Source organism: Borostomias antarcticus (assembly GCF_949987555.1).
Source record: "Borostomias antarcticus genome assembly, chromosome: 11".
In the NCBI taxonomy this organism is placed as follows: Eukaryota; Metazoa; Chordata; class Actinopteri; order Stomiiformes; family Stomiidae; genus Borostomias; species Borostomias antarcticus.
Genome location: NC_140244.1, coordinates 14,455,405 through 14,466,846, shown reverse-complemented (window position 1 = coordinate 14,466,846; position 11,442 = coordinate 14,455,405).

The window sequence follows — 11,442 nt, the reverse complement described above, 5'->3', positions numbered from 1 at the left end:
TGTTGTTTGTAGACTTCAGCTCTGCGTTTAACACTGCAGCCACACATCCTCCTCAGTCAACTCAGACAGATGTCTGTGAACCCGTATATCATCAGGTGGTATCACTCATTCCTAACCAACAGAACCCAGCAGGTCCAAGTGAACCAGGCATTATCTGAGTCCAAAGTAATAAATACTGGTAAATGGACTGCACTTATATAGCGCTTTTCCACCTTAGCGGCACTCAAAGCGCTTTACAATGGCCTCTCATTCACCCATACACACACACATTCACACACCAATGGCGGTAGCTGCCATGCAAGGTGTTAACCTGCTCATTGGGAGCAATTTGGTGTCCCTCAGTGAAGTGTGAGTTCTCCCCCGCTATTTACAGTGTAAACAAATGACTGCATAAGCATTATAAAATGAACCTGTATCCACATTTAACAGTGGAATTATACTGATGCTGATAACTTTTGCCACTCCCTGAGGGCTGTAACACTCGTCTCTGCAGGCCATAGGTTCCAGGGATAATGTAAAATTAGAATAGATACAATTAACTTTGTGAGATTTTGGGATAGCCCTTGGGCCCTTTGGATTTAAAACAGTTTGCAGCAGTAGGCTCTCCATTGCTTCAATATGCATTTAATTTTCTACCACTAGAGGTCATTGCAGTGTATTTCAAATGCATAAACTTTGTGTGGAACAGAACCTCAGGAGAAAAAACGGTCGAATTAACAATTTATTGAGCAAGCCTAACACAGGGGTCGAAACTTAAGTCAATACTGAAGTTCTCATGCAGGGGCAGCTGCAGCTTTTAACCTGGCTCCATGCCAGGAATCACATTACAAACAAGTTTGCATAGAAACAATGTTGATTAAACCGGTCCTGTGTGGTGAGTGTCAGCTCACCCCCTGGATCCTGGGAGCTTCCTGTGTCCTCTAGTTACAGAACGTACTCACTTCAAAGAAGACCATTTGCCATCTATTTACACAGAGACAAAAGACCATGTGTTGTAGCTCAAATGTTAAACTCTCCTTAAATTAACACAGTTCCAACTAAAGTGAAGGTTTTTTAATATCCAACTAAAATGATTACTACATGAGAGTAATACAGACATGTGAATGATGTAATACAGGATAAAATATAGGCCATACTACATCATCATTGCTATATAACGGATCATAAACGGAAAGACATTTTCCAGCACTCCGGTTTGAACACGGTGGATGCTAGATCCTCAGGGAGAAAGTCCCCGTAACTGCGCATGCGCGGCTTTCGAGCGCTATTATTGCACAGCCTCCTCCTTTGAACACTTTCACTTTGTACTCCCTGTCGAAGAACTCGGGTCTGCATAGACAGCAGTGAACGGCAAAAATACCTAAAACTGATTCTAGATGATAGAGCGCTGTCATCAAACGAAAACCTTGACCTACAACAAACAACATTCAAAGTGTAATTTTGAAACCAGCTGATTTATGTTGATTTCCCTCGAATAATCGACCGATTGAGTCTCACTGGTTCGCGCGCAGAAGAGAAAGCTGAGAGACCAGACCGTTCAGGTCGGCTGTGAGGACCAGCGGTTTCCAGCGGCGGTAATGTGAAGAAGCCTATAGAAAAATCAAACCTACGTTCTTCAAGAAATGTGAGATACCGCCATTGACTCAATAATCATATAACTTTTACCGGTCAATTTCCACATCCAAATAATTCTCAAAGGTGTTGCATTTGATTTTTTATTACAGACTCTCCACCTTCTGATCCCATTATAATTCATCCATATAGCCTACGGTCCTTCCAGACAGAGAATGCAGCGCGACAATGCGAGGGGGAAAAAGGAGTGGTACTTAAGTGGAGAACATAAAACCTTAGAAACACTGAAAGATAATGAAGACCTCCCTTGTCAATATTATATTAGAGGACACATCCCCCTACCTGAGCCTAGAAATGTCCCGTTTCACATATCCAGAGTATCCCATGTGACCGGTAGGTATGGTCTGGATGGAGTCCTGGCTTCCGGGGGCTTCCAGGGCAGAGAGCAGGGTCTCCTGTGGTGGGGTCTCGCTGTGGATGATGAGGACATCAGGGCAGCAGATGAGCAGTTCCTGGAGAAGACCTTCCCTGACAGGACCCCTGGGCAGAGGCAGATGCAGAGACCTTTCCTGGACAAATTCACCACCTCACCTGCTTTCCGCATGAAGGAATCTCGTTACGGGAACTTCAGGTTCACCCTCCGTCTGCGGGACCTCCTGCAGAAGTACAGTGAGCAGCTGTGTGGGGGGGAGGGGCCAGTCATGAGGGTGTATGGGACTACTGTCTACAAGCAGGAGATCATGTACACTGTGATTGTCCACAGCCCCGGTGTGAGAGAGTTTGATGAGTACCCAGGTCTATGGGAAAGTGGAGATGATGCTGTTTGTACCTTTACGAACCACAACATTGTTTGGCGAGCACAGGCGTTGTCTGAAACTCTTTCTTGTCAGCCTGTAATTAGCAGTCCATCTGTGATAGAAGCAGTGCCTTTAGATGTTTTACATTATTCAGAGAGATGGTTTGTGTGGGACAATGTCAGCTTGGCGTTTCACCTGCCGGAAGGCCAGACACTCAGATTAGATAAGGAGAGACTGATCCAGAGTCTGTCTGCCTGTAATGCTGTTGACCCATTCCTTGGGGTGAGGTGTGTCCGCAAAAGCTACTTCTGTAAATGTGGATTTTGCCGTCTTCCCTTCCAAGAGGCTGACTGGATAGTCCAGCAGCTGAAAAATGACCAGGGTGGGGAGTCAGCAAGAGCAGAATAGACCAGCTGCTGGGGGGGGGGGGTGTGGAGTCAGTAAGAGCAGAACAGGTCAGCTGCTGGGGGGGGGGGGGGGGGGTGGTGTCAGTAAGGGCAGAACAGCCCAGTTGGGGGGGGTAACTGTCTAGGCACAGGAGTGGTGGCTGGTGGGGGGAGTTAATGGGTTGTGAGGGGGGTCTGACCAGGGGGTATTTTTGAGCTGATGCAATTTTGTCGTTGTTGGGTAATGAGCTTTCTAAAAATCTATTTTCTGCCGCGAAACGGTTGTTTTCATCAATCTGTCTTCATGAATCGCTAGTTGTGCTTACATAGAGCATAATCCTGTGGTGGTTTTTCACATTCCTCTGTAATATGATCTTTAGAAACGTCTTTCGAAACGAAATAGCTTCCTCGCACAGCGCGCAATCGTTGCTCCAGCACGCTGTGCGCATGCGTGCTGGAGCAAGTGAGGAAGCTATTTCGTTTCGAAAGACGTTTCTAAAGATCATATTATTATCATATATTTCTAAATTATCAGAAAAGGCTGGTAAGCCTACCATTGGCCTGGTCGAAGTTAAACAGGAACCAGGCCAGCCAACCTGGGCGGTGGCTCTTGTGAGCGGCTCGCTAGATCCATTCCTGGGCTATACAGGGGAAGAAACCATGGGTCAAAGTCCAGGGGAACTGGTGATTGACCTCCCCGCTGAGGAGGCCACCGAGCTTGTTCAAGGAGGGACAGATGAGTGTATTAACGCCTTGAAAGGGATGATGGCAGATCCTTTCGAATAAGTACCCTTTTGAATGCAAACCTGATCTGTCAAAACATGCTGATCATATTGTGCTTTGCTACACGCTTACAGTACTTTTAAATGCAGACATGTACACTCACACCTACACTCAAACACCCATAAAGAACACACCTCACTCACACAAGGCATTCACACACCCAGGAAGAACATATATATATATACACACACACATATACATAAACTATACATTTAAGATTTAAGAGAAATGTTATCATGTTTAGTTTTAAGTAAATGATTTGTTTGCAAGTAATAGAATGATAGAAGTAAAGAATGAAGCCATAAGAATCAATTACAGTATGTTTAGTATGGCTGTTTGTGTGTCTTGTTTCACAATTTGAGCCTCAGACAGGCTCGTTGAGAGAGGGGAAGCAGGATGTGGTGGTGGTGACGTAATCGGCCATCGCACACACACAGAATCATCGGCTGAAGGTGTGTTTCTCGTGTGAGAGCGCCTTTGGCCTTACGGACAGAACGTTCTACCAACTAAACTGGTTTGATAAGCAAATATCGACCACAAAGTGCTGAAAATTAACTGTTGAATTCTAGGGACTTTCTAGAGGCATGTTGAGTGTGTCTATTGGGTTTACTGGGGACTTTTCCATGACGACATATGGAGATGGAACAAAATGGTGGCCTGGGACTTTCCATGACGACATGCTGAGACAAAATGGTGGCTTCCATATATGGTGAGAGGCTGAAGATTCACCGGTTGAGGGTTCAGGGTGAGAGTAAAGGTATAAAAGAACTGTGTGATTGTTAAGTCAGATGAGATGTCTCCACTGCTCGAGCTTCGTCCAACCCTCCAAGCAGAAGATCCGGCTGAGAATCTCCCAGCTCTCGATCAACGGCATCCAGCGGTCGTCCTCCTCGCTGAGAGAACCTGAACTCCAGAACACTTGTTGCACTGAAGGACCGTTGCGACCGATACCAACTTCCCCCTCCGACCGGAGGGGCCGCGCCTTGGTGAGAACTGTAATCTGTAGTCCGTGTGAAAGTGAGTGCCTCGGCCGGGTGCTTGCCTTATCCGCCTACGTCCTATTATTTTCTCTCTCAATCATAATACATGCAATCATCATGTTTCATGTTTTGATCTTTGAATTGGTTTTTGAAATGTTTTATTATATTTACTATTGTATGTTATTAATCATACGCTCATTGGCTAATTAAATTCTTTCTAGATCATATATATATATACCCACCATTATCATGATTTATATTTTGATCCTTAAATTAGTTTTGATTTGGTTTATTCTGTTTATTAAGATATTATTGTTATGTTCAATTGTGCGCTCATGGCTGGCTATGTGTAATAATTAAATCTTGTATAACCATTTAATCATTTCATTCATTAAAATTCCTCTAAAGGGACTGCGATTTATTCATTATTATTGGATGTCTTGTAATGTAAAAGTTTAAGCTATCCAGGCATAACAATTCAAGCTCTTGAAGGTTGATTTTAGACCCAATGTGTTGATCCTCCCTTGCAATAAAAGTATACTTATTGCTAACCAACCTACCCGACACTGTAACAACTGTCGATAAGGAACAGAGCGGTCGTTAACCAGAGTGGTTTACAAGCGGGTGTCTCTCTCTAGGGCCCATTGGCCCTAGGCTTATGGATTTCTATTGCTAAATTAACTCACTCTGAAAAAGTTTTAGGTAACCCTTCCTTTCATAGTCCCCCAATTACTAACATTTACCTTGTAAATACATGCAAAGTATAGCCTAATATATAATGGGTAATTACTGAGACACTTATACTGTAGGTATAATTTCAAAACAGGAGTATTGAAAATGTTAAATTACTGCACATTAATGATGTCCCCATGGCTGAGGCAGATGTTGTGGAGGACTGTGCAGGCCAGGACAACATCGGAGCAGAAGCCCACCCTCACCTCCAGCGCCTTAAAAAAGATGGAGCGCCAACGAGCCTTCATCATTCCATAGCTCCTCTCGATGATGTGGCGTCCTCTTGGGTGCGCCACGTTGAACCTTTCCTGCACCCTGCCTTGCACAGGACGCCTGTACGGCGTCACAATGGAGATGGGCTGCTCCAGGCAAGGGTAGCCTCCATCTCCCAGCAGGAAGTAGCCAGGTGGGGGGTACAGGGAGTGGGTGTACACCGGGCTGTTGCGCAGGATGCGTGTGTCATGCACCGACCCTGGATAGCCCACGAACACATCCAGGAACCTCCCGCTGCTGTCGCAGATGGCCTGGAGCTGGATGGAGTAGAACTGCTTGTAATTAAAGTAGTCGACCTTGTTCCGCTTTGGGGGCTTGATGCAAATGTGGCATCCATCGATGGCCCCTACTGCCCTGTTGAAGGCCCCATGGCGGGCCAGCCGGCCGAATCCCTGACCCACTGTGTCAAGGGTGTCTGGGGGGGGGAAGCAGATGATCTTGGACCTGGCCTTTCGGACCCTCTTGCCGATCCTGTGCACCACTCTGTGGATGGTGCTCTTGGGGATGTCAAAGGCCCGCGCCGTCACCCGGTAGGACGCTGCATGGGCCAGCCAGAAGATGAACACCAGCACTTCCAGGTTGTGTCCCCAGCCATGGTCCTTCTCCTGGTGCAGGAGGCCCAGTACACCATTGAAGGCCTGTCGAGACAACCTGAAGTCAGGCCTCATGTCTCTCTCAGGGTCCAGGTAGACCCTCAGGGCAGGCGCCAGCCTGTTTAGCCTGGTGTATGGGCCGCATGGGTGGGCCTGGGGGTGCAAGAGAGTAATATGTAAGTGAGTGAGTGAGTGAGTGGACAGGGATTTCAGATGCTGCATATCACACACATGCAATCAAGGGGTTGTGGCCTATTATCTATCAATCAATCAAACAAACAAACTTAATGCAGCACTTTTCCCATTTACACTGAATTGTTACAGTGTCTGCATCACCTTTTTTTCCCTAGATATGATGTTGGGTTAACTAGGATAGTAGTTCAATGTGTAGTTGTTAATTACCTGTATTCCAGTCACCATGGCCAGTAACTGGCCAACACAAGCAGTGTTTGCCAGTTGGCCATTACTTTCCTCCTCATAATTGATGTGGATCCTTCTGCGCCTCCTCAAACGCTGCCTCCGTCGCAGATGCTGAAGGAGATACAGAACAATACCGAGTCCCTGCATCTTTAAATCTGACGTCAGTCATGTGCCCCGCTGGAAGTGCTGTCCCATACCTTTTATGCAATTCAGCGCCCTTGCACCCTCTGGCCCTTCCAGCTGACGTCAATTAAGTGCTCAGGCCTCAGGCCGCAAGTGTGAGGGGCCGCAAGGGTGGTTTGTGCACTCAGATTGGGATTCAGCTAATGATTGACAGGACGAATGACAAGGGAGGGTACACACAGCATGGACAGACACCTGGGGGAGACAAATATGAACAGTAACAAAGCACAAGACGGACACAATCCGTAACACAGACTCCTAGAGGATCTTCTTCATTTCCAATCTCTTCTTTCCACATTCTTCCCCTCCCTGTCTGCTGCTAAAGCTGCTTTCTTCCACTCTAAAATCCTAACCTCTGCTTCCAATCCTAAAAAACTCTTTGAGACTTTCTCTTCACTACTCCAGCCCCCATCTCCTACTTCCAACTCCACTACTTGTATAGAGGGCACTTTGAATATTAATGAGCATTTATGACCCTAATTTGATATGCAAATGAGGTCAGTCTGGTTTATGACATGCACCTGGCCTGTGTCCGGTGTGGGGCTGTCTGACCCCCCTCACCGAGTGTCCGGTTGACAGGTCGTGTCCTGTGTATGGATTTATGACCCTGTAGCTGGACTATGTCTGCTGGTGTCCGACCTCTTATAGAAGGGTCAATCTGGCCATTAGCCCTCATAGATAGAAGTCCCCCAGTTTAATGTGTGTGTGGATGGGAGGGGTGAATGTGATATCAGGATCCTAGATAGAGGTGGCTCTTTTAGATATCTGACTGAGTTTAATGCGTGGGGGTGATGTGTGGATGGGGGCGGGGTGAATGTGGTTGTGTGTGTGTGTGTATCTGGCCATATCATAGAGTGGAGGGGGCAATTTTGATATCAGTTAATCTTGATATCGGGGGTATCAGGGAGCACCAGGACTAGGGAGGGAACCAGTGGCTGAGCCGGGGGTACACACAAGGAAGACAGGACAACAAACACAAGACAACACACTCTAGGAACATCAACATATCATTGTGAACAGGTGCAGGCAAAACACTAACCCTACATTGAGAAAATACTTACTATTATTGACCCAGTGTCAAGTAGGCATTTTACTTCTACCCCCTCACTACTACTGTGACATGTGGACAGGGGCTCACAATTTACCCCCTCACTACTACTGTGACATGTGGACAGGGGCTCACAATTTACCCCCTCACTACTACTGTGACATGTGGACAGGGGCTCACAATTTACCCCCTCATTACTACTGTGACATGTGGACAGGGGCTCACAATTTACCCGCTCATTACTACTGTGACATGTGGACAGGGGCTCACAATTTACCCCCTCACTACTACTGTGACATGTGGACAGGGCTCACAATTTACCCCCTCACTACAACTGTGACATGTGGACAGGGGCTCACAATTTACCCCCTCACTACTACTGTGACATGTGGACAGGGGCTCACAATTTACCCCCTCACTACTACTGTGACATGTGGACAGGGGCTCACAATTTACCCCCTCACTACTACTGTGACATGTGGACAGGGCTCACAATTTACCCCCTCACTACTACTGTGACATGTGGACAGAGGCTCACAATTTATCTCCTCACTACTACTGTGACATGTGGACAGGGGCTCACAATTTACCCCCTCACTACTACTGTGACATGTGGACAGGGGCTCACAATTTACCCCCTCACTACTACTGTGACATGTGGACAGGGGCTCACAATTTACCCCCTCACTACTACTGTGACATGTGGACAGGGGCTCACAATTTACCCCCTCACTACTAATGTGACATGTAGACAGGGGCTCACAATTTGAGACAAAGACTGTTCACCGGACTCTGATAACCTGAGCTTGCAATGCCCCCTTCTGAATTGTGGCTCTGCAAAACAGTGGGCATGTAGTGCCATGGACTTGTAAAGTGTTCCATGTATAAAGGGCATCATGGACAAAAGCAGCTCTTCCAAGTTCAGAATGCACTCGAGGAACCCTGAGAACAAGCCGATCATATGATCAGGTCTGGTAGGTGCCAAGGCTCCAGTTCAATAGAGATGAGATGTAAGATGGACGTTTACCAATAATGGCTTATTGATAAACAGATACCAGTGATAGTTACACCATAGAGAAAGAGATGGCCAGCCCACCTTATGATAAAGAACACAGTGGTGAGTGTCTATTGGTTATTATCTATCATAATAGATTTTAGGGCGGAGTGGTAGACAGAGCCCAAGGGTTTCAAGGTTGTCATGGAAGCATGTCTATAGATAGTGTCACCATTGTCTAATACTGATAGAAAAACAGCTTGAACAATTCTCTTCCTGCTGAACATAGGAAAGCTGGAACGGTTTCTGTACAGGAAGACAATTTTCTGCCGCAACTTAGAGGCTAGATTATCCACATGAAACTTGAAAGAGAGTTTATCATCCAACATATTTGAACTCTGTGACTCTCTCAATATGCAAGCCATTAGCAGTTGAAACTAATCACCGTGCAGAGGAGCGTGAGGCGCACGTTATCTGCTGGGGCAGTCCTGAGTCGCCCAGCGGAGCTACTCTTCACCTACTGGGTGATAGGTAGATCATAGTGAGGTGAGGAGTTGTGAACTTACTTGTCACTGGATGTTATAGAAGTTATGTAAAAATGTGGTTACCTGGTGGTGCTATGTCAGTTATTGCATTAATGTGCAGTAATTTAACATTTTCAATACTCCTGTTTTGAAATTATACCTACAGTATAAGTGTCTCAGTAATTACCCATTATATATTAGGCTATACTTTGCATGTATTTACAAGGTAAATGTTAGTAATTGGGGGACTATGAAAGGAAGGGTTACCTAAAACTTTTTCAGAGTGAGTTAATTTAGCAATAGAAATCCATAAGCCTAGGGCCAATGGGCCTAGGATATAGACAATAAACTACCGGTGGAATGGTGGTGGAGCAATAGTGGTAGCATTTGGGATTACTAGCAGACCGCTGTCCCTGACGCTAATAATCCACCAGAGATCCACTTGCCATTCGATGTGCAAATGGCCAGGAACCCGCCAGCGGATTCGGCTGGAGGTCCGCCAGCTTGTCCATCGGGGACCTGCTGTAGGTCCACTAGCCTTGTGTTATATTCCACCGGAGGTCCGCCAACTCGTCCATTGGGGACCCGCTGAAGGTCCGCTAGCCTTCTGGGTTTATCCCTTACCTTTGTCCAGAAACAGAAGTTGAATCAATTGCAGCAAAATAACTAACGTTACAGGAATCATCAGTGTAACTGCTTTAGCCACTGACCGCTACCATTAATGTTATAGAAGCTGCTGCTAGTTGTTGTGAGCTCATGAGCTAACTGGTTATCCCGCTCTTATTGTGCAGGATTAGCATTGGAAGCATTGGAACTGATGTGTCCAGGCGACAAGACCTATCTTCATTTATCAGACAGTATTTCATGTCATTTCAATTCACAGCTATTTCAGTGGCATTACTAGCTTCTGTCCTACCAGTCCTGAACAGAAACAAGCCAGCCACGCACATAAGCCAGGCTTCACCTGGCCTGGTACCTTCATTTCATGTTTGTTCTTAGATTAGTGTTGTAATTCTGGTGCCTGGTTTAGGGTAACGTACCGACAGTTGAATGACCTGTGTCACGGCTAGGCTAACCCCTGTTCTTATCATTGCTACAGTATACTTTGATAAACGACAAGTGCTGTGGGGTTGTTTTTTTTTTTACAAGCTACTAGTGCTGTGAATCTTGTGTGTAATATCTAACAGAGTTAGTGCTGTGTTAGAGGTGCTGTGTTAACTCTTGTAGGCAATATTAACTAGATGTGAACGAGGAATCCCTGGAGCACACGAGGCATTTGAGGCCGTTTATTAGGTGCAGAAAAAACGACTAACGTTTCAACAATTACTGATTTTGAGGGGGTGTTTTATTCGTCCAATGTAAGGTAAACCACAGGGGTACTTTGTTGTGGAAATTTCTGTCACAGAGTAATGTTCAGGAGAGAGTGAATGCCAACATTATACGTTTAACAAAGTTTATTACATGCAAGCAGACAAGCAGCATAGTAGCCACATACAATACGTACAAACAGCACAATAACGTACAAACACCCCCACTAACCCCTCTCGAGAAGGGGATCGCCAAACCTCAGTTGCTTCATGCACACAGCAGTCTGCAATGTGAGAAAATGGCGGCCCAGATCTGTGGTTACAGCAAGCTTTATACAGTCAAAAACAACCTTGATGTCTGGGCCAATTCCCAGCCCTCGCCTCCCACCCCCCAGTCCAGCTGGATTCCTGTTTTGACGACAGAGAGACTGGCATGGCTGGGGTGCGAGCAGAGACAGTCACTTCTACAAAAACATAAGATTACAGAGTACATAGCATTCTTTCTCTAGCCAAGGTATGAGAGGCCAGTTCTGTGGCCTAAACAACAGACACTTAAAGAGATCTAACTAAGGTCTAGTATGTCAAATGAATTCAAATAATGTCTAATAACACAGAATTGTTCATTACACCCCCTTCCTTTATTGGAACCCCTGTGTGGGGATTAGAGTTAGGTGAGTAATAATAAGCTACATGTGGGGTTAGCGTCTCTCCCCTTAAAGAGAGTGGCGTTGTCCTTTCTATGTTGCCATGGGTATTATAAACCATTTAGGTTCCATTTGTATAGGCCTATGATTGGATAAAAGGGGTGGTGGGCAGCTGTTTGAGTTACTGGAAATTGTCCCTACCTGAC